Raw genomic sequence first — 24,868 nt, forward strand, 5'->3', positions numbered from 1 at the left:
AATGGTATCATCTATTTATTTATTTTTTGATTATATATATATATATAAAGGTTCTTGCCATCGTTAATTGCCTGAATTTAAGAATCTCTAACAGATATTATTGGCAGAGCTGCTCTATACACATACTGGGTAACTATTGAACAACATGTCCATCTATTGGTACCATAAATCGTCTTCTTATAGTTTCTAAGGCAGAAAGAAAGCAATGCTATGCACTGCCCTCTGGAAAGGTGTAGCATTGCATAGTAAATATTAGCATTATGAGTTGTTGTAGCGTCCCTCTCTACTAAATGTATTTACGTTGATGCTTTGTTCACCTTTTGTGTTTGCAAAGTGTATGTGTAGAGACTATTAAATTTCAAGTGGGGGCTGAGATGTGGATCCCATTTGGATTACTTGGCATTAGCTGCAGTGCAAAGCATCTCATCTGCAAAATGAGGGCTAAAACCTGACTGGATCTCCAACCCTTTAGCGACACTCAATGACGAAGACCCACACTCTTACTCATACTGTAATCAACAGCAAGGCTGCCAACAGAAATCATAGGGCCCAGGACAAATATCAGAAGCAGCCCCCCCCCCCCCAGCACATTGGAGGGGGCTGGACGTAAGTAGAAGGTCTGGGCCAGGGGAGGAGGAAAAAGCAGGTATGAGCAGCATGGGGGGGGGGGGGGTGCAGGAGTGGGTATAAGGAGGTAATAGGCCTGGAGGGGACATAAAGGGGTAATGGGCCTGGGGAAGAGGTTTAAGGGGGTAATGGGCCTGGAGGGGATATAAGGAGTTAATGGACCTGGGGGGAGGAGTATTAGGAAGTGCTGGAAGGGGTGTAAGCGGGAATGGACCTAGGGGGGTATAAGGAGTTAATGGGCCTAGCAGGGTATTAGGTGGTCCTGGAGGGGGAATAAGGGGGTAATGAGTCTGGCGGCAGGGGGGGGGGGGAGAGGGGTGTAAAGGTTAATGGGACAGAGAGGTATAAGGATGTATTGGGTCTATGGAAATTCCTAAAGCTACCAATGATGTAGCTACAGATCAGAACCAACTCTAATACCATCCTAGCCCCTGTCACTAGTTTTAAATATCTGGGTATGTGGTTTGACTCCTATTTAACATTTGGGTTGCACATTGATACCCTGACATCCACAACCTATGCCAAACTAGGTGTACTTTATAGATATATTTGAAAAAGGCGCACACCTAAGCAATATGCTAATGGCTATGCAAAGTATATTTAAAGGAGTCCCGTCCCACACTTCCTAAAAATATTTCCATACCAACTACATACAGTTGACAGTAAGCCTAAGGCACCAATCTAATGACTGCAATGGTGTCAGATCCAACAGGACTCCTAGCCCTCAGTACATCTTATTACTTTGTGCTTGAAGTGCTTTCAAGGTTACAAATACAATCAACAAAATAGATATCCCTGGGAGGTATGCTGTTAGTAGACAGTGTGCACTGCAACCCATCAGCTGGTTTAGCTCACACTCTTAGAGCTGTAGCCTAGAAAAGTAGTGGTTGTGGGTTCTAGCCCTGTTGGATCTGACACCATTGCAGAGGAATGTGTCCCTAATCTATTTGGAGGGACGCTTGAGAGGATATATATATTTATTTTTAGTAGCAGTTGCCAGTTAGATTATATATATATATATATATATATATATATATATATATATATATATATATATATATATATATATATATATATATATATATATATATATATATATATATATATATATATATATATATATATATATATATATATATATATATATATATATATATATATATATCATCTCTCTCCCGATTGTCAAAGATTCATCCCAGAATGGATTTTTCATTACCTCTGGGGGAAAAAAACTGCAATTGAGCATTTCACTTTTGGAGAGTAATCAGCGGATCAAAGGAACTGCTGGATTCCAGGTGGATCCAAATGTGCACACATTTTTTTTTTGCCTATCTCATGTTCTAAGTAAGCTTAGCCCCTCTTTCATCTGCATTTTCTTATGTCTCTACGTAGTATGCATCAAAAACTAATGCAGCCCCTCTGCCTGAATGGCCCTTTTATATAAAAAAGTGGCACACACTAACTACAGACTGGGAAAACCGATAAACCATGTAATCCTGACCACTGGGTTCGTTGTGACAGCGGAATGGAAAGGTCCCGTCCCTAAAATGAGCATGACAATGAATAAGGTATGGCACATTATGAGCCTCGAGAAACTGACTGCCTGGCTAAAGGATTCTACTGACAGGTTTTCCACAATTCGGGACACATGGGTAGTGAAGGAGAAACACCCTTCTTTGGATAAGGCATCCATGTGAATATATCCAAACAAAAGAAAAGGAGGATTCTGGGGGTGGAAGAGATGAGGTAACCCCTTCCACTGTCATCTATATTGTCCTAGTAAGACTTTATCTTCCAAACTATGTGAGATACAATGTTGAAGTAATATATTATGCATGTTAATCCTATAGCCGGTGTCCCCTGCCTGTAACCTAACTCTGTACCCCCCTCCAACCCCTGTCCCCAACCCCCCTCTTTATTCTGTAGACACCCTTTCCCTTACTACATTATAGAAATAAAAACCTTACCATGGGGGGGAGGGGGAGAGTTCACATGCAGATCACCCATGTCTTTGTATACATGCTGTATGTACACGCCTGGAAAATCCCCTTGCGGGACCTGCCTTTACATGCTGAATCCTTACCTCATATAAAGAGGAGATTGAGTCTTAGGATGGTATTACTGCCTACTGTATGTCACATAGTTACATAGTTACATAGTAGATGAGGTTGAAAAAAGACATGCGTCCATCAAGTTCAACCTGTGCTAAATTTAGACAGATACTTTATCCTATATTTGTACTTACAGTATATTGATGCACAGGAAGCAAACACAAACCCCAGTGACATAACATCTAATGCTGTCTCATAAGGGGAAAAATAAATTCCTTCCTGACTCCAAATATTGGCAATCAGATTACTCCCTGGATCAACATCCTTCCCAAGTTTACTTATTTGGTAAATCCCTGTACACCTTTCCTTTCTCATATGTATATGTAATACTTTACATTTTTTTTCTCCCTATGGCAGGAGTTGAAAGAGTGATGTGGAAGAGATAACTTCTTGTAGAAGAATTTTCATTTTTCCACAAAAAAATAACAGTTCAACATAATGTGCAAAGAAAGAAAAATTGTAACTGTATCAATGTCAAATTTGCCTGAATATCATCAGTATCTTATATATTTGTCACAAATTGATCCGAGCTAAAACAATGAAAAATAAATAGTCATAATAGATAGAGGCAAAAAATACCCTTAGTATCAGAGGGTTTTTTAATGTAACACATTGTTCTGGTAGCAAAGGGGTTAATGCATCTTCTTTGGGCTGCTCCAGACAAGTCTGATGTGCGTCCATCCACACACATATATAGGACACTAGGTAACGTTCCTGGTTAATTTAGCAACAAGCAGTTTCATGATGCTGGTATCTTTATTTATTGGTACCATGACATTAAATAGATGCGTAACCCTTACATTGAGTCATACTTGGATTAGTGGTTTGCCCCAAAGCCATCACCCAGTTAATTGCCAGTGACACATACCCATGAATTAGATGTCTGTTCCACCTGTACTGACATTTGCGGCACAGGTCCGCTTTGGGTTTCCTATGACGTCTTTGGGGGTCAGCGGTTGCATCATTACTGGATTGAGGCTTTTTTTATGTAGCATATGTGCATTATATTTGCTACATTGCTAATAGGGAAGTGATGAACTTTTAGAAAATAAGAACTTCATATGTCTTCTATAGAGCCCCCAAACCTGCTTCATTCACCCACAGTTCACAACATACAGGAATTAAACCTCAGACAGGGATTCTGGGTAATGACATGCAAATGAACACATCTACCATAGACAGAGTAGTTTTGACATAGTTTACTTGTCCAACTGACAGTGCCAAGTTTTAATGATTCACTGACAGCAATAAATAGAGGAAGCCTTTTAACAGTGTATTGGAGGTCTGTGCACACTCCTTATATTACAATGGATTTACAAATAACAACAAACATGATATATATATATATATATATATATATATATATATATATATATATATATATATATATATATATATATATACACACACATGTCTATTAAGTAACAACTGGGTGTGCAGTTTAATACAGCATGTGAGCATAAGGTTAGGGAGTGTTGATTGCCGCCACCCTGTCTAAGTGTTCGTTAGTCAGCTCCCGAGTCGTTTGGAGATTTCACACTTACTAATTGCAGCAGATATGATATGATGATGATATTAAGTGATACAAGAGAACAGCAGATCCAGCCTGAACAAACATGAATTTCTGAAGTATGGAGAATTGCCGGTTCCATACAGGGAGCACATGAGTTCCTGAAAGTTTCTCAGAATCCTCTCAGATCACTAGATACTGTACGTACAGTAAGACATGCAATAAAGAATAAGTGTTGATATATTTTTCCTCTGTATATTTGGGTGGCCAGATGTGGCTATCACAATGTTTATTTCGCTGGAATAGGGGAACAGACAAGGACCATTTGTAAAACAGTAGATCTTCTCATTTCAGAGGTAAGTATGTTGGGAAGCAGGTAGAAAAAGCATTTGTTTTAGGAGCTGATGCTCATTTAAAAGGAGAAATCCATGCAATATCCTACCTGTGTTTTTTTTGTTTTGTTTGTTCAGTTCTGTAGTGTTAGATAATACTACATTTTAAAAAAATAATTCAACTCTTAATGCCATTTTTCATGAGTTTTAATATACTGAGCATCCTTTGATTTCTATAGCAGGCTTTAGCACCGAGTTGGGCAACCCTGTCGCCAATCGCCACGTGGCGAATTGGCCATGAAAGTGTGGCGGATGAGTTTGCCAGCTCCCACAGTGAAATAAACTTTTTCCTGACGGCGTGTGCTGGTTTCCGCTTTCTGAATGAGTCATTGACGCAACACAGCCATCCAATACCCCCCTGTGCCTTCAGTTGGAGTCTAGACCCGACCTTGAACTGTTATTTTTTATGGGAGCTAAAATTTGTAGTGACGCAAGTAAACGGAAAGCGTGGTGTGGCGATTTGCACTTCTCATTCGCCACACCTGCGGCTACATTGTAAAATAGGTTGCCCACCTCTGCTTTAGCAGAGCAGTGCAAGATCTGAAACTGAAAGGCAGCCATTTAATAAACCCTGGCAAACAGGATCTCTTGCTGATCGATCACAAGAGAATGAATCAATCGGCTGCTTAGGTAATTCATTTTCAATAAATGATAATCAAAAGCTGCATATATTAAAACAGAAAAGGCTTTTTTTTTTAGTTTATTTTTTAAAGTGCAGCTTGGACTGCCTCTTAAAAACCAATGTAACTTATTTAATTCTTTACATATTCTGTGCACGGAAGAATATAATAATTACTCATTTTATATCGCAAATAGTGAGTACAAACAATAGACATATTTAAACAACACAGGCACAATTACTCTCTACCCCAAGGCGCTTACATTCTATTTTTTTTCTTCCGCCAGGAGATAAAGTCACTTGCCCAAGATGACGCAATATTTGACTGGGTTTTGAACTCGTTTGCTTCGATGGTCGGTTCTTTAACACAGAGTTACGCCCCCTTATTCATATATGCTGGTATAGTATTGCAGGGCCCCCAGCACGGACAGGGTTAACTAAAACTGAGTGGGCATGGTTCCTGTTCTCGAGTTCTAAGTCAGACTTTTGTGGGTGTCAACTTCAAAAACTTTCTGGGATCAGGCGTAGACATGAATGGGCACAGAGACACTTACATAAACAAACAACGAGTGGAATGTGTGCCTAGGATAACACAAGTTTGCATCATGTATTGACAGTGTCAATACCACATGCCGCGATTCCCACTGAAAGCCCCAAAGCTGACGCTAAGGACATTCACAATGTAAAATGACCATGTCAAAAAAATGCAGTAAGATGTATTTGTTATATGTCCGTGAGAAGTTATTGCACAGCGGGCAGTTACCACCTGGCCAATTTGGATGTCCAAGATGCAGTTGACTGGAGCCGTACTATTGTCTGAAGTTTAAAGCTGAACCATTGTTACATTCATAGTTTAAGGGACATTGAAGATACTACTGGTACTCTGCTGCCAATATGATAATCCCTTTTATTCACCAATGGAAGTTGATACATTGTTGACTGCGCTAACGCCTCTTCCCACTATATTGAACAGGCATCAATCTCAACATGAAGTTTTAAAATAGTACAAGGGTTCCACTGCTTTGTGGCTCAGAATAATGGGGCCTTTTCAATGCAAAATAGGTGATGAAGTATAATCTCACGATAACATGGAACTAGGCTGACAATATTGGTGATACCATGTTTAATGGATGCCCATTTCTGGCCACTTTGTCAATGAAGATGTTAAGGCAGATGATCATTGTGACGGGGAGGAAAGGGTTAATACCTGATTTGCCATGCATTACTGTTGTTGCCCGGTCCCCGCCATTTTTATTCCCCATTTGCAGGCCATTCCATGTCTGCGAGGGTAAAAGACAAGATGCATTGCTTGCCATACCCTCTAACCAACACATGATAGCAGATCTTAAATGTAAGGCAGGATGTATTTTTTTTGTAAGTCCAAGCAGGGATTACTTGGACCTCCAGCTGTGATATGGGTGAAGGAGCTTCGGTATTTTTATGACCAAGCCTCAAAGGGTTGTAATTATTTTTATGATGGAGCCTCAAAAGGCTGCCACAGATTTAGAGTCCCCCTGTCTAAAAGAGTGTCAATTATGACAAGACCCAGAGGCCCATAATGTATACAATACTGGCATACTGATGCACAGCAGATGTCAGGCTAGTGACACCTTGGAGTCAGAGACCAGACACAGTGGCCCCAAGAAATGGGTGTAGCCCAGGTATGCTAAGTGGCATGGGCGTCAACCTGACCCATGCGCCCTGCCCACCGGACAGCCCTTTGGACCGGTCTTAGGAACTGTGGGTCACTTGGCTATTCGTGGTTTTTTTTGTTCCCACGAGGGGATTGGATCCACATGTTAAAGATAGCTTTGGGCAGTCTATAAATGTGGCTTCCCAATTATTCCCAGTGTGTGATTCCTGAATTTTAATCCATGATGTAAAGATGCAAGACTTTGTTCCAGTACAGCAGCAACCAGTCCAGGAGTGAAGGGGTTAACAACCACATAACCACAGGACTTTTAAAACCAAGGCTGCATTTCTTGCACTGGCAAGCAAAGGACAATTTCTTTCGTTCCAAGGACAATTTATTTTGTTTCCTGATCCCAGTGAGTGTGGTTTTAAGTGTATTCTGCAGATGTCGTGTGTTTGTCTATTAAGGAAATAAATCACAATTCATTTTGCAACTTGTTCTGTTCAATCAAGTACCCAGAAATATAAATGTGTTGATAAAAGTTGATGTCATCGTGACAATCATAGTAAGTGAAACCATTGAACTTACATTTAAAGTTTATATTCAAAGTACAAGGCCCTTTTTCCCCCCACTTAATTGAGTTAAAACTGAAGGTTGGCAAGTGATTTCCAGTAACACTGGTCACACATTACACGCTGACTATGCCTCGCATAAACCCTGACCTCTAAGAGACTCTGGCCAACTCCCATGGAATCCCAACCACAGGAGATTCTAGGAAGGACACAGGAGTGCACTTAGTTATCATAATATGGGCTGTTCGTTCCCAAAACATGGCATGGCTGATTGTCCTTGGGGATGTGGTTTATACAGACAGACCCGAGTTCTACAGGTTGTTTTCCAGCACCAGGAGATATATAAGGTTTGCCAGATGCTTCCAGTCCTAATGGGGGAGGGTTATTTTAGGGTCTTTAAAAGGTCTACTGGAGAAAAACATGTGGTCATATTGCAGCGTTGTGACTTTGGTTGTGGGAAGGGTTCGGTGGAAAAGATTTTTTATTTGTTGAAATGTTGAAAATAAAATGGTTTATGATTTGGCCCCGTTTAGTTTTCAGTTATGCTAAATTGTACCAATAACATGTTTTTTGAATGAAACATTTGTAGATTTTATTGGGTGAGCAATATGACATAAAGCCGTAGTGCAGAAAACCCCTCAACATTTCTTCATGTTTAGTCATCAAAACGTTAGTAAGGTGGCTGTGTAAGGTTTGTTATCTAGTCCTCACTGCTGCGTGTGCAGGTGTGCGCCCGACATTGCGCATGCATGTGGCATGCGCGTTTAGTTGTTGGGGTGCAAGCGGTGACGCTCGCAGTTAGGGGGCGTGACTCTGACATCACAGCGTTAGGCTACACTGTGATTGGTTTGCGGTGCGGCAGCAGCGCGAAAATACAATTTTATTGTATTTTCCCTGGTTTGCCGCGCCACCGCTCATGCCCGTGCGCACACGTGTCCCAAGTATACAAACGTCTGGCTAACACAGCCAAGTATAATTGATGCGTGCGTGCGTGCACGGTAGCGCACGCGCGTGCACTATATTACACGTCTAAGACATGGAGAGGAGCTGCAATGCATTGCAACAGAAGCTGGAATATATGTATGTACAGTATATTACACACTATAGCAGGGATTTCCAATGTTTTTTTTGGATAAGGAATCCTATGTGAAATTCTGAGGAACCTCAACCCTCTCTAATAGCGCGTCTGAGATCAGATGCATTGTAAGGAACCCCAACCCTCTCTAATAGCGCGTCTGAGATCAGATGCATTGTAAGGAACCCCAACCTTCTCTAATAGCATGTCTGAGATCAGATGCATTGTAAGGAACCCCAACCCTCTATAATAGTACGCCTGAGATCAGATGTATTGTTAGGAGCCCCAACCCTCTCTAATAGCGCGTATGAGATCAGATGCATTGAAAAGTCTTCTGTATTTGCTACAATTTTAAAATGATCTGAAAATTACAGGGAACCTTTTAGGGATGTCTGCGGAACCAAAGGGTTCCTAGGAATCCTGGTTAAAAAACACTGCACTATAGTATTTGGCTTATATAGAGGAAAACACAGTGTCAATGTATTCCAATACTGCAAAGCAGCTACATGCTGCACAGGGAATATCAATGCATCTGCAGCACAACAAATGCAATATGCTTCCAAACAGCAAAACAGTAACAAAGTCTGATACAGGCAACGCTCTATATACACCACGACAAATACATTTATATCAGCATTGTGCAACACTGCAAATTAGCAACATAAAGGGCATGTTAAAATGTATGGGGTTTACTTTATGGGATTTTTTTTAATCCCAAATCTTAAATGTGGCGGCAGGAAGATTATCCCCGTTTTATGGAGCAGCACAGAATGTATGTTTGGTGTTAAGGTTCACTACAGATTTCCTGAGGGTGGAATGGCACGGAGACCGTCCAACGTTTTGCACATACAAATAGGTCCCACGTGTAGGGCTTCCATTCCTGCTGCATGGAGCCCCTTCAAAGCACTTCCTCTGCACCAGGGGTGGGCAACTCCAGTCGTCAAGGACCACCAACAGGTCAGGCTTTCAGGGTATCCCTGCTCCAGCACAAATGGCTCAATCAGTGGCCGAGTCGTTGACTGGGCCACTGTTTGAGCCACCTGTGCTGAAGCAGGGATAGCCTGAAAATCTGACCTGTTGGTGGCCCTTCAGGACTGGAGTTGCCCACCCCTGCTCTACACTCCTTATCACACACATAAAAACATCTGTTTTTAATTGGTTCATATAATCTTACGGGACACAAAACTGTTAGAATAGGTACAGTTTGAGGGTATGGTATTTTATTTAGCATTAAAACAGCAACAACCTTTCAGTGTATAATAATAATTACAGACGACTGTTTGCTACACTAATCAGAAGCAGCCTCGTCCCCGAGCAGAGTGACATTAATTGGATGCGACATTAATTGGATGCGACTGCTAATGACCAGGGCACTAAAATTACACCAAAGGCGAAATGTAGAAACTGCTCAGTATCTCTGGCTGGGGTGAAGGGAGAAGGTTAGCTAACAAGAGATGGGTCTGCTCAGTACCAGAGAGAAGCAGCGAGAAGCTGACTTCTTTATACTATTCTCGGGGCAATTATGTGCCCTGGTTGGCTTGTTAAAGCAATTTTAAAAAGTACAAGTCTGCCCAGCTTTGCTGCTCAAGCAGATAAGAGATTAAAGAAATAAACTCCTCAAGAACCATACAACAGAGGATAAGACCCATTGTCAACAGTGGGCAAATAGTAATAATATATTTATTTTTTATACACCCTGTGGTATGGCATATCCTGTAACATGGTGCTATCAAGCACTTTTAGAGCCGCAAAACATGTGAAATCTTATATGGGGTTTTTTTTTTAATAAATCAATTCTGTAGTATTAGATAATACTTGCAGTACTGTATATTTTTTTCAACACTTAATGCCATTTGAATAAGTTTTAAAGCATCCCTTTATTTCTATAGCAGGTTTTAATCCACCACCCAAGCAGTGCAAGATTTTTGTAACACTTTCCTGTTTGGGATAATTTGTTGCCAATATTCCCAGCAGTTTGAGCCGCAAACTGTAACAATAGATAATGGTACCTTAGTAATATAAGGATACATTGTAGCTGCTGAGTTACTCTAATTGAAGCAGCCATTAGGCAAACAATTATGATTTTTACAGATTTATAACAAGAGCACCAAATCAATGCCAGTTTAGGTAAGAATGTAGAATTATACATTGCCACATGCAATATATACAATATATACAAATAATAAAAAAGGGGGAATGTAGTATTTCTACCTCGGTAACAGTAAAACACAGTGAATAATCTCTTCATAGCAGCATAAGAATAAACAGAATTAGATATATGCTCAACTTCTAGAACAACATTGCAATCTTTCTGATTCTTATTAGAAATTACCATAATACATAGCACATAGGTTAAATAATAAATCAAATCCAGCTGCTTTAAAGCACATATTTATTGTCCAATGCAGAGACTTGGTCAACAGGTCAAGTGGTGTTGACTCTTGAACATCAGGGATTCCACTTCACTGACCAGTGCATTAACCACAGGCATAGTGGTACAGGCACTGTCCAGTTGACAACCTAACACCAGCTCCTTGTGACCATAAGCAAGTCACTTAATCCCTCTGTGCTTGAATCCCCAACATTTAGACTAATCTCTTCAAGGCAGGGATCCCGTGTGGCACAGGCTGATACAGACGCATGCAGTATATTATAAGGATACTATACCTGTATGCATCCAGTTAATGAGCTGATTGAGGAGGATCACAAGTCAGCCTTACCATCTGCTGTGCTGTCTGGCACACGTCCTGCTTTGAAATACAATGGCTGTTCCTGGAGAACCCATTTATAATAACCCTCGGTGGTGTTCAGATCTCTGGACAGAGGCAAGATCCCCGGGGTAGAGAATCAGTGGAGGGGGGGATGAGGTTGTCTCGGTCTCTCGTTACTACGTCTGCCTGTGTGTGTCTCACTCTCCCTGTGCCTTCAATAATCTGCACAGCGCGTAATAAAGTCCAGGGTTACACCTCCAAATCAAACTGAGCCAGAGAGAAGGAGACGTCCAGGGGACAGCGTGCAGAGCAGGGACAGCGTGCAGAGCAGGGACAGAGAGACAGCGTGCAGAGCAGGGACAGAGGGACAGCGTGCAGAGCAGGGACAGCATGCAGAGCAGGGACAGAGGGACAGCGTGCAGAGCAGGGACAGCATGCAGAGCAGGGACAGCGTGCAGAGCAGGGACAGAGGGACAGCGTGCAGAGCAGGGACAGCATGCAGAGCAGGGACTGCAGGCTATGCAGAGCTGCCTCGTTCTTGCTGAGCCACTTTCTAACCTCAGCTATTCCCCAGCCAGGAAGCAGGATATAAAAAAACACCTTCGTCTGGAAAGCAGTTTCTGTTCTGATGGAGGAATTTGGCAAAAGCAACAACCAAAACATTTTTTTTTTACAAAAAAGAATTATTTGTTATTAATTCTCCATCTGCGATTTCAATCAATATGAGGATTACGTCATATAGAATAGATTTGGCTCCTATAAACTCTTAGGGGTATAGGGACTTAGAATTGAATTTAAATGTGTTTGTGTGTCAAAATGTCAGTGCTAAAAAGTCATAGAAACATCATAAAACGTGTGTTTTATGTGCGAAGACTTGTTTGAAAATAATTTTTGACACCTAGCGTTATGTTAAATTTAAAAAAAAAACAACAGAATTTGGGGTATTTTTCTTATAACTAGCATTAGTAAATATCAATAACTAGTGTGATATATATATATATCTTTATAATAGCAATACTATGAAAAGTATAATTTTTTTAACATATAGAATGAACCATACGCACTGCATCAAATACATTTTTGGGTTGATACGTAGCAACTTTATTCTGCGTTAACGCTAATAAGTCTTTTTAGGGTTTACGCCAAGATGAACTTGGCAGACGATTGCAGATTTTGCCACTCTTTTGTGGTGCACAGAAATATTATTTTTTTAGTACAAACCACTTACATCTGTACGGCAAGCGCAGTGCTTTTCTGTGCGCCAAAACAAATGAAACAAATCATTTTTGTCACAGCTGGCGCGGAAGAGAATTGAGCTTATTACATACATACTTTCACAGAAGCGCAACTGAAATGGAGTTCGGCAGGGGCCAATTTTACTCTCAAAATGCTGTTTGCGATGCTTAGTACATAAGGCCGCAGTCCCAGTGCCTTCTACAGCGCACGCCACAGCGAGCGGCGCGCAAACAAGCACCGCCCCTCAGTGGGGCTGGGCCCAGTATGTACCTTCGCATGGAATGTGCAGCCGCGCGACAAGTTTTTCCAAAGACATTCAAATTGTATTTAAAATTTGCCCCCGCCGGCGGTTCAGCCAATGAGGGCGAACCAGCCGTGTGAGATCATGGTCACGCCCCTGGAAAACCCCCGCCACGCCCCCTCCCATTGCAATCTCCTGCATCTTCAGAAAAGGATTCTGGGTAGTGATATGGAAATTTAGATTCAGCTCCTATCAATTTTTAAATGGGGTTTCTAGAGCAGTGATGTGAAATATGATATATTCAAGGGGCCCACATCACCTTTAGCATTCACTGAAGCAGTGACACACATGGAGGGGGAGCGGGAGATTTATGGGAGGGGGAGACATGGAGGGGGGAGTGGGTGACCAACCCTGCAGAAAAGTTTTCACTGGGTGTGGGGTTCAAGGCTGTTGAGCCGGGGGGGGGGGGGGAGAAGGAAGGGGAGCTCACTGGACGAAAGGGGATGTGATAGTTATTGACTTCTGGATTGGACAGCCGGGTGCCCTTCCTCTACCGGGACCAGGAAAACTGTCCAGGTACACCCCCCACCTCCGTGTTGGCGAGCATGTGCGTAACATGGAGGAGGGAGTGGGTGTTACACGCATGCGCTAATACTGTCCTGTCCCTTTTCTTACTGTCAGAACTAGTGTTGAGCACAGGAGAGGAGCGGGACACTAAGGAACGGGACACTATTAATGGGCGCCCTGTCCTAAAGCAGCAGACCTGAGGGAGTGGGGAGGAGCTCTGATCCGCGGCAGGAATGTCCCAACTCCCTCTGCACCGAGGAAAGAGGGAGGGTTGCCAGGGCCCACCGGAAGAGACGCCAGTGGTTGGGAACCGTCGGTGAAGTCCCATAGACTTCGTGTTTCCCACCAATGCTTTTACTTGCTGCATTACGCTGCTTATACAGCTAAGGCCGTGATTATATTGGCGGCGCTGTTGCGCGTGACGCCGGAACAAACTAATGAATACCATTGAAAGCTCACATAGTGCGCGTGACCCCACGCGCCCCCACGTGTGACCAAGCGCGCGCTTTTAGAAAATACCATTGGATTTGTTTTTGTAGCACGACGGCCCCATCACGTGTGCGGTTCAGCCAATGAGGGCGAACCGCTCATGTGATGTCACAGCCACGCCTCCGAAACAACTCCCTGTCACCTCCCGATCGCCTTCAATCTTAGGCCGCGGTCTCAGTGCCATCTAGAGCGCACGCCTCAGCCTGCACTGCGCGAACAGTGGGGCTGGGCACAGTATGTACCTTCGCGCGGAATGTGCATCAGCGCTGTACTACAATTCTTTCCAAAGACATTCAAATTGTATTTACAATTTGCGACGAAGGGGTGGTGACACCGGCAATTCAGCCAATGAGGGCGAACCAGCTGCATGAGGTCATGGCCACGCCAATGGAAAACCCCAGCCATGCCTCCCATCACAATCTCCGTTATCTTCTCCCAGACCGCAGATCGCGGTGAAGCGCTGTGCAAGCGCCACCCCTCCCCCCCCCCGCCAGGTGCGCGTGCTACAGTGCACACTGGGACCGCTGCCTTAGTGCATGTTTCGCGCGTGCCACGTACGTGTGACATCATGCGCTCGGTCACGCACGGTCACTATAAACGCGGCCTAAGCCTGGAACAAGGAAGTGCAGAATCTGCAGAGCCACTCAGAGACAGCTGTTGCTCAGTTTGAGCTTGGTCACAGATTCTTGTAATGCTGGTAGTGGTTGCAAATCAGGTACAATCATGTTATAGTGGTTACAAATTCAAAGAATTTGCCCTAGTCAGTGGTCAGAAAGAGATGAGAGGATGGTGTGAGCTACATCAAACCACAGCAAAGTAATTATTTCATAAACTAACAACCGATTTACAAGAGAATCGCAGATCTCTCCCTCTGACGTCTTTTGCCTTTATCCACTACAGCAGGGGTTCTCAACTCCAGTCCTCAAGACTCCCCCCCCAACAGGTCAGGTTTTCAGAATATCCCTGCTTCAGCACAGGTGGCTTTATCAGTGGCTCCCTGCTTCAGCACAGGGGGCTCAATCAGTAGCTCTGTCGAAGACTGAACCACTTGTACTGAAGCTAGGATATCCATAAAACCTGATCATTTGGGCGTTCTTTATTAATTAGTTCTTAATTAATTATGAATTATTTCTTGAGGACTGGGGTTCAGAACCCCTGCATTACAGCCTCTTTGTTTTCAGTGTATGCTCTTCGATTTTAATCAAAGCTTCTCAAGTTGAAGTCTGATGGACAGCCTCGTTTCTCGCTCTCTGTGTATCAGCCAGAAAGCCCTGAGCTGCTGCCCGTGTCATGTGCCCTGCACTGAGGCTGGCTGCCTATCGGAAAACCAGGCGCCAAGGAACTCAGCCAGTGTGTGATGGGACAGCCTCCTTACACAGGGATACAAGAAGTGCCCAGAAGTGCCCACGTGTGATGCAGGCTGACAGGCCTTAAGCAGTTCAGATACGGTACATGGCCTGGCTAGGAACAGCTCCCTGTGCCGTCTCCCAGCTGCTGCCCTAGGAGGACAGCTTTTCCTATGGTTTTGTCGTATGCCCCCTGCTCCTACAGGGGGCAGACTTCGCCCCCGCCTCATTGTAGAAAATGAACATGCTGTGATGTATTATTTCTATCACTTATTTACTGGACATAAACATATTCCACAGCACAGTACAATAGTTGATGACATTTACAACACACACATACGTTTTGTAAAAAGAATATGACATTTTTACTAACTTTTTTAAAAGTCAAACTTTCGTGCACAAATGTGCTGGTTTTTCTGTGGAGAACCCAAAAGTCCACAAAGCTACTACTTTGAAGGGAAATCTCATGCAAGCAAAATGTGTCTTTTTTTTTTTGCATCCCTTTGTTCCACGTGTCTGATCAGAGGGGCATCTATGGAACCAGGAGGATCAGCAGAGGTAGTAAGCAAGAACTGGACCAGGGATTGAATGATGATGATGATGATGATGATGATGATGATGATGATGATGATGATGATGATGATGATGATGATGATGACGACGATGACGATGATGAAGACGACGATGGTGATGATGATGATGATGATTATGGTAATCCAGGACTCTGGACATCAGGATACTGGATTGTTGAGCAGGGCAGGGAGAAGAGGCAGATGAAAGGGCGCCAGAAACTTTTATGGAAAAAAATAAAGCTCTTTATTGCAGAATCCAAACAACAAACTGTAACTTTTATCTCAAACAAATTGTGTCTTTTGTAATATAAATAGTCTGTCAACAAACAAATACTTCTCCCAACTGGTGATTCCGGGGTTCCAGCCGGAAGGAGGTCTTGGCTTTAGGACAGAGGTTCCCAACACCAGTTCTCAATAACCACTAACAGGGCAGGTTTTAAGTATACTCCTGTTTGAGCAGATTTGTTTCAGTCAAAATGATTGGTCCACCTGTGCTAATGAGAAGATAGCCGTAAAAGCTGCACTTAGTGGGCATTGAGGACTGGAGTTTGGATCCTCTGCTTTAGGAGCTAAGTGGACTTCCCAAGAGGATTCTTCTACCAGAGCTTAGACTAGGTTGATTCTTCTGTAGGTTGAGACAACAGGGACCTATTTCCTGTTGAATCCTTTGATTACTTGTCCCCTGCTGTTCTGTCCAAGCGCAGTATTGTTTAGTCTCCTGGCCAGCTTGTCCTTGACTACCTTTGGGGGGTGAGGCTATGACTGCTCCTGTCCCTGCTTCACCTCACAAGATCATATAACTCCAAACGCTGCAGGGGGAGGGCGGCAAGCTTTAATATCATGGGACCTACAGTAAACCACTTTCCCTTTTGCCAACACTAGCTGCCGGGAGAGGCGATGCCCAAACTTACAACCGTAACTCGTTAGTAGACACCTCTGTGTGCTACACAAATAAAAAACCTAGAACACTGCAGTTGGCAGCAAATAAGGCGTTGTGTCTAGTCTGCTCTATTTCCATAGATACATACACCCTGCTTGATGTCTGGCTTGATTCCTAGATACATAACTCTTGGGGTTTCCTTGTGTTTGTATCAAGATTTCCTGAGTTCTTTCCCATGCATCTCCTGCCCTTTCAGTAGAGAAGTATTTTCTCACATTCCTTCCGAGTCTCCCTCCGGCTTTAGGAGATGACCCCTGTTCTAGATTAGAACTGTCATTCCCCTGGAGGACGCTGCCCTCTTGTACGTTATATAAAGTCACGGCTGTCCTCACTCCTGTTTAGAAATGGGCACAATTCTTGTTGTTTGGTTTGCAAAACCTTTGGCAATTTGTTTAGAATTTTTCACGAAACGCTCGCAATATATTTGCGTTCTGTGGCGGTCCCAGAAAGTCACCATAGACGCAATATCTTTAATGTCATAATTAAAGGGCCATGTAACCGCTACACTCTGCAGAAAGCGAAGTTCAAGCACATTTTAAGGGGGTGGCTCAATGAGAGGCTCAGTCAAAGGCGGGGGGCTTGAGGACTGAAGTTGAGCACCCCTGACTTCGTTAGTTTATGCGTAAATCCGGCACTGCTCCTGCCTCTCACCGCATACAACACAACTTTGCAGCTGGTCTTACAGAACAAGAATGTGTAGTGGACCAACTAAATACAGTAGGTACTGCTGGAGGGTTTGCTTTGGTGTTCTGCTCTGCAATGCTGGACCCTGCAGCCTTCCTTTGCAAACCTTCCTCAGACTGATTCCAGCGCATGTTATTTCTAGATGAGATCGTACAGTCTTACTAACCGTAATCTTCAAAGTGTCATAAACGCCCCTTTTTTTTCCTGCTAATACCCCCTCCTATGGAAAAAGTGCTTTGTGATGAAAACCTGCCATGTCTCATGAATCTGGAATGAATTACTCAGTGGAAGAATAGCTCACTCATATTGAGTGAGCTCCACAAAGAACTCTGCTCATTGAACCTATATGAAGTGCTAACCCAGCTGTTTTACTCTTTAATTCTGGTCATTCTGTTTTTTAATGCTTAGAAAAAAAGGAAATAGTTTGGTGCACTGTAAACAAAACAAAAAATAGTAAATTGTTTATATGGCTTTCTCAAAGTGTGATGGTACAAGCCAGTATGGAAGTACCACTGCTTACATTTTTTTAAATTTATTTAGAAACAATTCTATTTTCTTGTTACAGAAGGTTGGATGTACTTTACAAAGCCTCTCCCCTTCATGTTCTTTCAGCATAATTACTACTTAAAGTCATTCATTTTCATTCTTTAGTACAGGATTGAAGCAGGGAAGCCTGAAGAAGAAATGGGCCTGATGAAGGGGTATGTGACTTCTTGTGCTGTATCACGTTAGTAGGACACTGTGTCATCAGAAAGCAGAGCTCATTTGTATTCATAGGTTGCTCCTTAATATCTTCAAATGCTCCATGTGAAATTCCGAAGCAGTCTTTGCATACCAATTAGATGAATAATCGCAGAACGACCCAAAAGGGCTTCTGTTCTTTTTTAGACGGGAAGAATAAGGGAATGCAGAATGAGGTCCCTTCTTTGGCATAGATTGATGGTGTCAGGGAGGAGGTTGATGCAACCAAAGGCAAATTGCAAGAATATTATTTCATTTTTCAAGCACCATTTTCTTTTTTTGTTACTAGGACTTTAATGGACCATGTTTACTAAGATGACATTTATAATGCCACGTAATGTTTCAGAATGCACAGTGTAATGGGGGAAAAATGATTGCATTGGGTGAAAATCTGGCTAACCATTCCAAGATTAGGATTATCTATGTTGATAACAAGAATTTCTTCACTAGTTAAATGCTAGAGCAAAATGTTGATAAATAGCCCATCATTGTAAGGTTTAAAATATATATATATATATATATATATATATATATATATATATATATATATATATAATCACTAAATTGCACACATTTATAGCTTTCTTATGGGTCTAGTTTTCCCTTCTTTTTCAAATCTTGGATTTCATTAGTAGCTTATACTGACTTTAAGGAACAATTCCTATCTCTTTAAAATGAACTATGTTCAAGCACCTCAAATGTGTTGGGTTGAAAAAGACAACAAAAAAATACATAATGCCTTTTTATCCCCCATACTGTACACCGGGACATCATCAACTCGTTCTCCAAAGGGACCGGATCAGAACTCATTTAGGAGTAGAAGGGTCACGCGCTTATTGTAATGTCATTTTAGATACATTTAGACTTTAAAAAAATACTATGTTTTGACACTTTGCATTTATAACACCTGTACCATATAACCATATATATTTACATGACCATAACTTACAAGTGAGTTTCAGTGTGAAACATTACCCTTAACTGCCCAAGCAACTAGTATGAGACTAGCAGGAGCAAAGAGTCCAAGGGCCATATGAAGGCCCGTTATGGGCTGTATTTAGTAAGTGGGCTGCCAGTTGAAGGACCCTGATGTACACCCTGTTATTGAAAAGTAACTGTGTGGATGGATTCTAAGGTGTGTTCCTTGGGCAGACGAAACACAAAGTCGACACTCAGCATGGAATGTGCTGCAGGTTTTTAATGCTTCACTCCATGTGGACCTGGAGAAGCACGGAGACACTCTTGGTCTGATGAGGATTGGAAGAGGACAGTGGACTCTTTCTTGGTGATAAAGGGTAGGAGTAGGCAGCCAGTGTAATCTCAGTTCGCTCGGGTATTGTCCTCCCATGTTGACTGGCAAGAACAGCACATGGGCTGTTACCTGTTTCTATTAGTATCACAGGGCCAGCACAGAATAAGGGCTATTTGTTAGCTGATGAGATTAACAGACACCGTGGCACACCTGCCAGGATACATGCAAACAGCCTTCTGTTTCCATGGACTTTGACTCGATGAATCAAATATTTCATTTCATTAGCTTAGAAGCACTTCTCTTCCCGGGCTGTTACTGAACAAACCCTTAAACCAGTGCCACCAAAGGACTTTTTGACAGGGGCTTCACATGCTTCCTTTAGCCCCGTCACTGCCAGAGATCTAATGTATGTATGTGTATATATATATATATATATATTTATTTTTTATTTTTTATTTTTTTATTGTTGATGGTCATGGCACATTCGGACAAAAGCAACAAAAGAGAGGTCCGCACACCTATAGATGGGTATAGGGTGGGTCCACTAGGGGTAGGGATCCACTAAAAAAGACAATAATGTCTCTGACCTCCAGGTGGAGGGTAAGACACCATGAAATCCCCAAATAAGATGCACTCGACACCTATATATCAATGGCTGAGTAAATATTAGTATAGAAATCCATAATGATTAAGTGTATACTGATGTATAAGAGTACTGAGGGCGGAAGCTATGTGAAAGAACCTAATGGAAGCATTTACCGCAGAATATAACAGAAAAGTGATGATTGTGACGTATAAAAACTATTTTATTAATACTGAACACAGTCATGTTCAGTATTAATACAATTATTTTTATGTTATGGATTCCTATACTAATATTTACTCATCTGTTGATATATAGGTGTGTCGAGTGCATCTTATTTGGGGACTTCATGGTGTCTTACCCTCCTCCTAGAGGTCCGAGACATTATTGGCTGTTTTCATGTATCGCATTCTACAGGCCACAATGGGATTCTTATTTGCTCTACTTGTGCTTCAGTTTTATGTCTACAAGACTTTGATACATAATCCATATGATTGGGAGAGAGTCAGATTCCATTGATGGCCTTCTGAATGACATTGGTTGGATGACTCTAATGTTAAACAAAACTACGTTTAGATTGTCCGGTTTCAAAGGATGGGGGGGGGGGTCCCACTGATAGATGTGTTCGCAGAGCTCGTTAATCTATTCTGTGTCGGAGGGACACTGCTAGCACCCAGGGGCTACAAGACTATTTCAGTCAGAGAAGCCCACTCCAAGCTGCCTACCACCAAGCTCCCAACCAACCAAATATGCCATAGAGGAACAATGAAAGCACAGTGTGCAAAGGACCTGGAGAGCCAGGAGGCGGGGTCCTCTTTGTACAATGTACATTGGGCTGTACGGCTTTATGAAGAAGCTGAGGTGTTGGAAGGCAGCTGTGTTTCGGGAGGAAACAGGAAAATATTGCGTGGGTGGGATAATTGTTTCTTGCTAAGAACTCTCATGAAGAAGAAAAAAATGTATCACGCATCAAGATAATCTAAACATGGATGCAGAACCATAAAACATTATAGCTTTAAATCTTCTAACCAAATCAGTGATGAGTCATAAGAGACATTGTGCAAGCAGCTTCCCAGCATGCAGAATAGGCACCTACTGTACACTCAAATCTACCCACCAGATCTTTACCTGCTGTCCAGTCCCAGGTCTCTGAATGTCTCTTGGCAATAACTTCCTTGTGGTTGTACATCTGCTCAATGGTCACTGTTCAGTGCGCTGCGAAGCTGTCTTGCGGGTGCTTTACAGCAGGGGTGCGCAAACTGGGGGGCGCGAGATTGTCTGTGGAGGCGCAGGGTTTACAGAGGCACTTAAATGAAATGGCGGGGAAGCAGCGAAGGCCTTTGTAAACTGCACTTACCTTGGCTCAGACGGCTTCTGGAGACGCGTCACCGTGTCGTCCAATTACACCGCGGGGTCATGTGACGTCATGACGCCCAGACGCCAGAGCCGAGGTAAGGGGGGGGGGGCGCAGAGAGAGGGACCGCCGGCATGGAGGCACAGGGAAAAAAGAATGAGCTCCCCTGCTTTAAAGAGATGGGAGAATTATTAGTTGGCTTTCGAATTCGCAGCGAACGTGGTGTTTCTTCGCGGACACCGATATTTGCGGCGTGACAAAGTGAAACATTGGTGCCGTTTGCTGGCTGACATAAAGGGTCTATAACGATGCATCAAGCTCCGGTATGAGTTAACGCACCCTAACAGGAGCTATCAGTCACTGATTTTGAATGGGGGTTGCCACACGTTCAGGTGTATTAACCTTGATAAATAGCCCCCTATTATATATACTTTGAAGCTGTTACTCAGTGTCTAGCAAGCTCTGACATTGAGAAGCTGGGTCGCGGCATATATAAGCGGATTCGTGGCTAAAAACCTCTTCCTACGCATCCAAATTATTTGAACATAGAGAAAAGATTCAGCGCCGTATGCCAGATAATCTGAGTGCGTTTTGAGAATTGAAGCTCATCTTTATTGCTGGAAGTTCAAGATACATACTGTATCTCCACATGCTGCGACCTATTATATTTACATCACTGGACGACCTTTTAATAAGAACATAGCAGGGCAACCTAACTGGAATCTGATCTAAGCAAGGTGTAGCAGGCTCCTTTGGCAAAGAAAGAGTTAACTCGTTTGCATACAGAGCAATGGACTGCTGTCATTTCCAGCAGAGAAGACGTTAATCGGCGTGTTATAGACATTTATAGTCAACATGCATGGCAAACCGGCTGCAGTTCCTTCTCTGGCTGCATGCAGGGGCAGTGCCATCTGTCCAACCTTCAGGGGCAGCATTCATGAAGTTTCACAAGAAGAATGGAGTTAATACTCAGATCCCCAAGAGAAGAACGGTCTTTAAACACATCTGGAGATCATGTGAGCGCCACATCTGGAGACCCAAAAATAGTGGATCCAGGCGCAGATAAGATAAATATGGATTTGTGTGTGTGTGCAATTTGTCCCTTAATGGTGTAATCTGTGTACAGTACATGGTATAATCACGTTAACCCCTTCAGTGCATGATGGGCATGTCCAGCGTTTCAAAACTAGCCTGTCTTTTAGCTTAACCTCTTAGTGGCCAGCAGCTCACTACAAAGTCGGTTAGCACATCTTCCCTTTTTTCCCCCCCAGCAACAAGCATTTTATGCTCCGTACAGTGAGTCTTGCTTGTCTTTTTGTCATCCTTTTTCTTGTGATTGTTTAACAGAATTAAATGAAGGTCGCCATTCCCCCGGATCAGCAGCTTTTGTCGAATCCGCGAGGATTGAAACCGACCACATCCGTCAGAAGATTTTACACTGTGTGTAACAGGGACCTATCCCTGTTGATGAAACTATCTCTTAAATCCAGCAGGGATCTGGTTAAGTGCAGCAGGCGATTAACCAGACTCCACCTGGCCAATTAAGTCTGTAAGAAAAATCTTCCTGTTGGAAACAGGAGAGAGATTCCTTAGCTCACATTTGGGCTGACATAAGGAGAAGGAGGACTGCAGAGATTTCCTTAGCCCACAACTGGGCTGACATGAGGAAAATATGACGTCTTGATGCACACAGAAGGACTGTATGCTGACAGCAAGGCAAGGGGACAAGACCTCTATACCTGGACACCGAGAGTACCATAGCACACAAGGGCGCTGACCCTGGAGAACAGAGAGGCCTTCCCCTAAAGCAACAACAGAATCAGGTAACAGACTTTCTTGTTCGACTGTTGTGTGTATATATAGGGGACTATGTTATATGGTTTTGAAGCAAAAGGTGGCACTGTGTGCTCATTTGAATGTCATTTCCCAGCATCCCTTGCTGCAGTGGAAGCACTGTGTGCTGGGTGATAATGGTGAAAGGCTGGGTTGCAGACTTGTCTAAGACATGCCAATGAGCATACAGTAATATTTCCATTTGCTATACATATATATTTGTTTGGGGTGGTAATCAGCCTAGCTACCCACCCAGTTAGAGACTGCATATACAGTACTGGCTAGTTATTCTCCAAAGTGGAGCAGGTTTTTCTTACATGCTTTGTGTTTACATTGTTAAAGAAACAGGCAATGCAGCCTTACATTAATTTCACCCTAAAACGGTCTCCATTTGCATACCTCCGCACACATCTCGTACACCGGGGAATGTGAGAAAGCCCAGGAAATGCATGGTTAGAACGCGGAGTTATATAGCGAGTTCTATAGGGAACCTTTAAGTTTACATTTTGGTTGTATTTGTTAAATGGCACTGTGACATCAATCTCGGAACAAGCGAGCTACTCATGCTGTGAGTTTACCTCATTCTGGGGCACACAGATCAAGTGTCTTGAAGAAGCAGCTGTTGCACAGGAGCTTGTAATTTACCTACCCAGGCCAGCTGCTCCCTTTCTGTGTAATAAAACAAGGTTCAATGCGTTACATAGAGCACTGTGAGATTACAGAGGCAGATAATCAGATAAAGTCCTGTGGGAAAGCCACTGCGTTTCTTGTTTGTTTTCATCTGTATCAAGACATATTCCAAAAAGCATTGGGTATCCCAACACAGGATCCACCTACAAGGGTGCACTAAATGGAGCGCTGCTGAAACTCCATCCTCCTGGGCCACCAACAGGCCAGGTTTTTAAGGATATCCCAGCTTCAGCACACATCCCTTAATCAAAATGGCTTAGCCACATGTGCTGAAGCAGAGATATCCTTAAAACCTGGGCTCTTGGTGGCCCTTGAAGACTTGGAATAAATCGCTGTAAAAAGCAGGAAAGTATGTATGTAATCCCCATACCTCCCCAAAAAAACACTAACCCCTACTCAATGCACTGGCCCCTCCGACAGGGGTTTATTGAGCATCACTGATTGTATCTTCATTGCCCTATTCAATATGGTGGGGAGCGGGTAAGCCACAGTTAACATCAACATCCCTTGCCATAAATTGGAAGTTGCTACATCTCTATTTGTGTTACCCCACTTCTGACCCTATACTGTATAGGGTCCTTGAAGTGCCTCTTCCTTCCTGCCGTTGTCTTCTTCAACCAAGTACTCGATTTTCTACGCCAATTGCCCCTTCTGTCCCGCCAGAGAGATGAGGAGAAATCACATCCCTGATTCTACTTCTTACCCCTACAAGATCCCCTGGAGTTCCCCACACCACGCCCACTGAAAACCTGATCTCTCGACTGCACATTTTACCCATTAGCTTGGAAGCTGTGGAATTTGGCTATAGGAAATGGACTGGTTTCCTACCACACCCAAGAAATGGTGTTTGTACGTATATTATAAGTACTTCCTTCTGCAATTCCCTTACTGCAAAATGCTCATACGTATACCAGACACGTTATTTATAATGGGACAAATCTTGACTTCCCTAAACGGATCTTCTTGCACATTAACCTCCGATAAATTAGGGGCGGTAGAGCACAGTAGATACATTTTTGGCTGATTTGTGTAAGTTAAACAAAACGACAAATTCATTTTTTTTTTACATGGTGCTATCAATGTACGCAGC

The 24,868-nt window shown here is 42.9% G+C and overlaps 1 protein-coding gene across 3 annotated transcripts in view; it reads right to left on the reverse strand.

The window, feature by feature from the left end:
• PRRT3 (proline rich transmembrane protein 3) overlaps nucleotides 1–11,812 on the reverse strand; it is a 52,145-nt gene extending 40,333 nt beyond the window's left edge. For 2 of the 3 annotated variants that reach the window (XM_075574416.1, XM_075574411.1), the window contains exon 1: nucleotides 11,207–11,812. The gene's annotated coding sequence lies outside the window, so the exon portion shown is untranslated. The remainder of the gene's footprint in view (nucleotides 1–11,206) is intronic. The other variant, XM_075574412.1, reaches the window with a different exon arrangement.
• Nucleotides 11,813–24,868: the final 13,056 nt, after the last annotated feature.

This window comes from Ascaphus truei, chromosome 17 (genome assembly GCF_040206685.1).
Source record: "Ascaphus truei isolate aAscTru1 chromosome 17, aAscTru1.hap1, whole genome shotgun sequence".
NCBI classification, from domain to species: domain Eukaryota; kingdom Metazoa; phylum Chordata; class Amphibia; order Anura; family Ascaphidae; genus Ascaphus; species Ascaphus truei.